The sequence below is a fragment of the Wyeomyia smithii genome, chromosome 1 (genome assembly GCF_029784165.1).
Source record: "Wyeomyia smithii strain HCP4-BCI-WySm-NY-G18 chromosome 1, ASM2978416v1, whole genome shotgun sequence".
NCBI classification, from domain to species: Eukaryota; Metazoa; Arthropoda; class Insecta; order Diptera; family Culicidae; genus Wyeomyia; species Wyeomyia smithii.
Genome location: NC_073694.1, coordinates 172,439,146 through 172,446,484, shown reverse-complemented (window position 1 = coordinate 172,446,484; position 7,339 = coordinate 172,439,146).

The window sequence follows — 7,339 nt, the reverse complement described above, 5'->3', positions numbered from 1 at the left end:
CCGAACACTGTCTCACAATCACTGTGAGTTTTTTTCGAAAATTATTGTAGTATTAGTGATTTTGTTTTTTTTTTAATTCCTAAAATTTTTGTCATTTCCTTAATTTTTTTGTATTTTTTGTTATTTCTATCATTCATGTCATATTTGTCATTTCTGGAATTATTTTCTGTTTCGAGTTTTTCTGGCCATAAAAATTTCTTTGACCTTTTGGGATCATTTTTATTTGTTTATTTTTTTTTTCTGGTGTTTCCAACGATTCTTAACTTACTTTAGGAACTTTTCTTATCTATATAAGCGTTTATTATTTGTGTTCTTTTTTATTTGTGTACTAACCGCGAAGGGTTTATCAACGATTTGGAGCATGATTATTTTTTTCACCCTATATTTCCGACGATTTTGCATTTGATTTGTAATCATTTCCATTCGCCATTTTATGGCCTTTTTGGGCGTCTTTCTACACTTCTGAGCTCAATTTAGGATCATTTTTGATTTTAGCGTTTTCTGGACTCTAAAAGCGTTTTTCGACGATTCTGAGCTAAATTTGTAATTTTCTATTTAGGGCTTTCTGTCTGGCGTTTTTCGACGATTTTCAGTTGATTTTTTTCCAAAAAGAACAACTGGCTCAGGTTACTCCCTTGTGGCACTTTTCTAGATGTTGAAGGATAGCATCGCCATTAAAATTTGTCGGAGTTAATCAAAAGCTATCCCGCTAAAGTCACAGTGGAAAAAAAATACATGCGCAATCAAATACTTTGGAAACCGGTAAACTTGCAGAGGTGCCGAAAGTGAAGCCAAACTTCACTGGCACAAAGATATACACCTAGTTTGAGCGACATTTTCTTATTTCCTTTTTACGGTGAACGGTCTAATCATTGAGCTATATCTAGTCGCCTATTTCAAATGTTATCGTTTTTGTTTGTCTCTCGAACTCGAGGACTAGTCGCCTAGAGCGAACGCGTTGGCAACGGCTAACTCGAGAAGGAGAAAAGCCCGGCACATTCTTTGTTTTGCAAAATGCATCGGCCTACTTTTCACCGTCCGCCGTAATATGCACCTCTACCGGCTGCTCCGACGAAACCGATAGATGCCAGAGCTTCATATGACGTTTCCAGCGGCAAACTAGCACGTTGCTTGGCACTAGGAAACACGTTCATGCACCCCGGACGCGCGCACTTCTCCTTCAGAAACGAGAAAACTAGTGTCTCGTAAATGCACCTGTTGTGGACTATCATTTTTTTCCTTACGGTGCTTAGATATACACAGATGTAATATCGTCGGGCACTATGTAGGATCAACCGTACCGGACGAATCCAGCGACCATTTGTTACGATCTGTGATCCTCGTTGAATCACATATACAGAAGCTCGCTCATGTGTATAATACTACGCGGAGAGCAGGAGTTTCAAGCATTTTCTAAATATTTGCTACAGTTTAAGCGAATGGAAAGTGAAAATAACGCTTTACCGCCGTGATTTGTGGGAGGCAGTCGCAGTAAGGACGGGAAAAGATCACTTTATATGCTGCAATTTAATGGCGTGTCCGAGTGGTAAGCATGCACTTATAAATTGATGGCAGTAATAGTAAAATCCGAGCAAAAAGAAAGCTGTCAAGCAGGCCCTCGTCGTCATTCTTCAATGGGCACTACCGTGAACAACCAGACTGGCAGCAAGTGGCAGTTTATAATCGCGAATCTCATGTTCGGTTGTTTCGGTTGTTACTGATGTAACGATGTGGTAACACAAGCCCATTGATATCACTTTTTGTTCGAGGCTTTAATTGCTGGGTATCAGGTAATAATCGAAGTCAATGAACATTACCGTTTTGACCTGCAAGCTTCCCGTACAGCAATGCGAATTTTTGCTATGCGGAAAAAATATCATTAGGCAACATAGGATGGTGTATTAACGTCTTAATCCCAACCCTTCCTAGTCGAGGCAACGCAACTGTCAGTATACGGTATGAAAGGGTCGTTCCTTAACCATGTGGTTTAGAGAGGATAAATTCAGCGAAATATTCTACAAGTTATCGGCAACATTTTCAAGATAATCGACAAATGAAATGTCAATGCTTGCTGGTTTACGGTAGTCCGATATATTTGCCGAATGTTCGTAGAAAAATATTGCTGACATCACCGAGTTCGATCAGCTGTTGAAAAGTTTGCCGAGATTCAATTAAGTGTGAGAGCCTGTGTTCATCTCTCTTTTATGTATCATTACTGCCATCAAATACTTCTCGATCATGTCAAACATTGTTATTGCTGTCAGTAAACAACAAAGCATACTTATTCGATTCGCCGTTGAAAAATCATCATTATTATTAAAAGAAATTAAATTTTCATTATTCGTCGAATATTGTCAAATTGCACATATCTCAGCTGAATTCTGTTAGGGGCCATCCACATACCACGTGGACAGTTTGGGGGGGGGTCTGTTCTGGAATGTCCACGGTCCTTACAAAAAAAAAGAATTTATATGGGTATTTGTCCACGTTGTCTTAAAATCGTTAAAAATCTGTTCACGTGGTATGTAGATGGCCCCTTAGAAATTGATATACATTGCGTATGGAAAATTATATGAATTATATAACAAATAAATTGAAAGATTTCTCAACAAATCTATTCAAACATTGACTCTCCACTAGCTCGAAGGATAATTCAAAAAGAATATTTAAAGAAACTTGCACTTTGAAAAAAACTGTGCTCTTATTTCTTTCAATATTCCATGAAAATTTACTTTCAACCAATTTAAATGCATAAAGTTGCAACTTTTCATAGTTTCTACAGACATTTCATCGAGTTTCCGTTTCCGCATACTTTTAACACAGACCTACAGACATAACATTTCAAAAAACTTTTCCATAAAACCATCGTTTGAATGAAACCAGTACTTTACGATAGTAACACTAGCACCATCTGCTGCTATGTTCGCGCTGAGTCTTGTATTCCGACATCAGCGCTAGCGTATGTGCATGTGTCAAATTGAGAACTACAAAATATGTATGAGACTGCATGACAGCGCCACAGACAGAGTTATCGCGCGATGACTGTTATTTGAATGTAAATTTGAAATGATCGTTTTTTTTTGTGGCGACGGAGCTAGCACAGACTAACAGACATAACACGTCGAACAAATTTCCTATAAAATCATCGTTTGGATGATTCCAGTACTTTACGTTAGTAACACTAGCACCATCTGCTGTCGTGTTCGCGCTGCGTCATGTAATTCGACATCAGCGCCAGCGTTACTGCATGTGTTAAATGGGGAACTACAAAATATGTATGAGATTGCATGACAGCGCCCCAGACGACGTTTTCGCGCGATGACTGTTATTCGATTGAAAATTTGTAAATGAAAGTTTTTTGTGGCGATGGAGCTAAGATCCAGCGTTACGTCTGTTAGTCTGTGGAGCAAGGTTCCACTGTTACGTCTGTTAGTCTGTGCTTTTAATTTTAAGGAATATATGCAGCATCATCAACGTGCACTGTCCACATGAAAAAAGATTCGTCGACGAAAAGTAAGCGTTCTACGCGCAGCTGGAACAAGTCTACGATAGCTACCCGCGACGGGACATAAAAGTCGCTATTGGGGACATGAACGCTAAGGTAAGACGGGAGGCAATGTACAGACCGGTAATCGGGTCAGATAGCCTGCATGCCGTGTCTTATGATAACGTTCATCAATGCGTAAGCTTTGCGGCCTCCCGTTGTATGGTAGTCCGAAATACCTTCTTCCCCCACAAAGATATCCACAAATCCACATGGAGATCACCCGACCAACAACTAGAGAATCAAATAGACCACGTTCTCATCGCCGGCAGATTCTTCTCCGACATCATCAACATTCGCACTTACTGCAATGCCAGTGCGATTCGGACCACTACCTAGTAGCTGTATGCATGCGCTCAAAACTATCGACGGTGTGTAACACCCGCCGAAGTCGAACGCCGCGACCAAATATCGACCAACTGCGGGACGCCGGGGTTGCACAGGAATACGCGTAGCAGCTGGAGGCAGGGTTGATATTTGTTGACACTTTTGAGTGAAATTCAAAAAAGGCATCCATAAACGTTATTTTTTTACAATCCTTTCAGAGTTCTCCCTTCCCGCTTTTTGCATGAAAGTGAACTGTCAAAACACCTCATTATATTTCATGCGATGGAAGCAAGACAACAAAATCAGTTTATCAGTTAATCAGATCGACTTGAACTGTCCTACAGTACGGTCGCATTTTACCAACAGCTCGAGGCTAAGTCTTAGACTACCGAGAGATATTGAAATTTTGTTTTTCGCTTTCAACAGGCAATCTTCTTGAAAGGCTACCTGTTGAAACGCAAAGTAATAAATTTGTTTTTAACGTTAACGAGTGTTTAGTGAGTAAATTTGGTTTGAGATATTTCTACTTAAATTCTATAGTGAAGTGAAAGTGAGTTATGCCTGGAAAAAATAAAAAAGCTCGCTTTGATGCGGCTTCAAGGAAACGTGAGGCATCTCCTCCAAGTGACACTGAAATTTCGACTAACAGGTATGATATTCTTTCTTCCGTTGGGGATCAAGAAATTAAAACTTCTCATACTGAGCATAAAGCCGTTATGAAGAAGGTTAAAGTTCCACCTATTGTGGTATTTGTAGCCAATTTTAAAGCATTTCGATCAGAGCTTTCATCGTTTCTGTCAGATGTGAAAGTTAATTTTCAGATTGGCCGCCAAGGCGAAATTCGTATTTTGGCCGAATCTTTTGATGGCCATAAACATCTTTTACAGTATTTGACTGAAAAGATGTACAAAATTTATTCTTTTGATTCCAAAAACGAGAGACCGTTTAAGGCTGTTTTAAAAGGTCTTTCAAATGACCAAACTATTGAGGAAATTAAAGAATGTTTGTCAGAATCACTTGGTTTTGCTCCCAACCAAGTAATTTTGATGAAACGAAAGGCAAATGCCAAAATTAATCAAACTGGAATACACCAGGAAAATTACTTAGTACATTTTGATCGTACCAAAGTAAATAATTTGAAATGTTTGGAAAAAGCACGTGTTTTATTCAACGTACGAATAAAGTGGGAAAATTTCAAGAGACATGGAGAAATCCATAATCTTACTCAATGTCGGAATTGTCAAGCCCATGGTCATGGAACTCGAAACTGCCATATGGCGGCAAAATGTATGATTTGTGGTGACACTGGTCACACGAAAGATATCTGCCCCGTGAAAGAGACCACCAATAGTTTCAAATGTGTAAATTGTGGGGGAAATCACAAATCTAATTTCTTTAATTGTCCTGTAAGGTCAAAAATTATTGCTTCCAGACAACGTAGGAATTCTAAGCAACCTGTTGTCAATGTGGGTGTACAAAAGACTTTCAATACTGTTCAGGCATCACCAGCACTTTCACTAGCAGGTGTGTCTGTAGGTAATAATTTAAATTCAGATCACAAATTTCAGACAAAACAATCCGGTTCAGGCAACACCAGGCTGTTCATATGCCAGTGTCCTTACAGGTAATATTTCAAATTCAAACAGTAACAAACCATTCGTGTTTGGTGCTGCAAAGTCAGCCAGTATTGATTTAGGTAGTCCAACTCCAGAAAAGATTGAATACCTACAACAATCCATGCTGCAGCTAATGTCCGTTTTGTTGAACTGTAACTCGATGTACGAGGCTGTTCAAGAAGGTATAAAATTTACAACTAATATTGTTATGAAATTGAAATTCAGCAATGTTTTTAAATAATGCTATAAATTTTCTAAATTGGAATGCTCGCTCTTTAAAAGCGAAAGAGGATTAATTTTTCAATTTTTTAACAGTCCACGATGTGCATATTGCAGTTGTGACTGAAACGCTTTTAAAGCCAAATATTAAACTAAAAAAGAACCCAAATTACATGGTTCATAGGTTTGATAGAATTGATGTTGCCGGTGGTGGAGTTGCAATAGTTATCCACCGTCGAATAAAACATCGTGTTTTACCCCATCTTTAAACCAAAGTTATCGAGAGTTTGGGAATTGAAATTGAAACAAGTATTTGCACTTTATTTATAGCCGCAGTGTATTTGCCTTTCCAATGCACTGGTGAGCGAAAAAATTATTTCAAGGGAGATTTGCAAAAACTCACAAGAAATAAATCTAAATTTTTATTCATCGGTGATTTTAATGCGAAACATCGATCTTGGAATAATGCTCAAAGCAATTCCAATGGAAAAATATTGTTTAATGATTGCTCGGCTGGATTTTATTCAGTTTTATTTCCAAATGGTCCTACATGTTATTCTTCTATTAGGAATCCATCTACAATTGATTTGGTACTAACAAATCAAAGTCATTCATGCAGTGATTTATTAACTCATGCTGACTTTGATTCTGATCATCTTCCCATAACATTTTCTATTTCCCATGAAACTATTTTAAATCCCACTAGATCTGTGTTAAATTATCACCAGACTAACTGGGATAGATATCGTTCTACGATCGAAGAAAATTTGAATAATGATATTATTTTACAAAACAGTGCTGACATTGACAGAGCATTAGATAAGTTTAGCAGCTTAATACTCAATGCCCGGAATTTATCAGTTCCTAAGACTCGAGTGAAATTTAATGCACCAATTATTGACAGTGAACTTCAACTTCTTATACGTTTGAAGAACATACGGAGACGTCAATACCAAAGATCTCGTGATCCTGCTTTGAAAATTATTTTTCAAGAATTGCAAAAGGAAATTAAACATAGATTCACTCTTTTGCGAAATGAGAATTTCATGAGAGAAGTTGAACAACTAAAACCTTATTCAAAACCTTTCTGGAAGCTTTCGAAGGTTCTTAAGAAACCTTCGAAGCCCATTCCAGTCCTTAAAGATGGTGATTGCATTTTTCTAACGAATGAACAAAAATCTCAAAAACTTGCTCAGCAGTTTGAGAGCGTTCATAACTCCAATTTGAACGTAGTAAGTCCTATTGAAAATGAAGTAAACCAAAAGTATGATCAGATCACCACCCAAGAATTTCTTTCTGAAGAGGTATTGGGAACAAACTTGAATGAGGTGCGAACTATTCTCGAAAAATTCAAAAACATGAAAGCACCAGGAGATGATGGGATTTTCTATATCCTTATTAAAAGACTTCCCCGAAAACTCTTTAAATTTCTTGATAAAATTTTTTAACAGATGCTTTGCACTAGCACATTTTCCTACGAAATGAAAAAATGCCAAAGTCACTCCAATTTTAAAACCCGAGAAGGATCCAGCTGAGGCATCAAAATTTTTGAAAGAATAATTCTCAATAGAATGATAACACATATTAATGAGAACTCAATTTTTGCAAATGAGCAGTTTGGTTTTCGCCATGG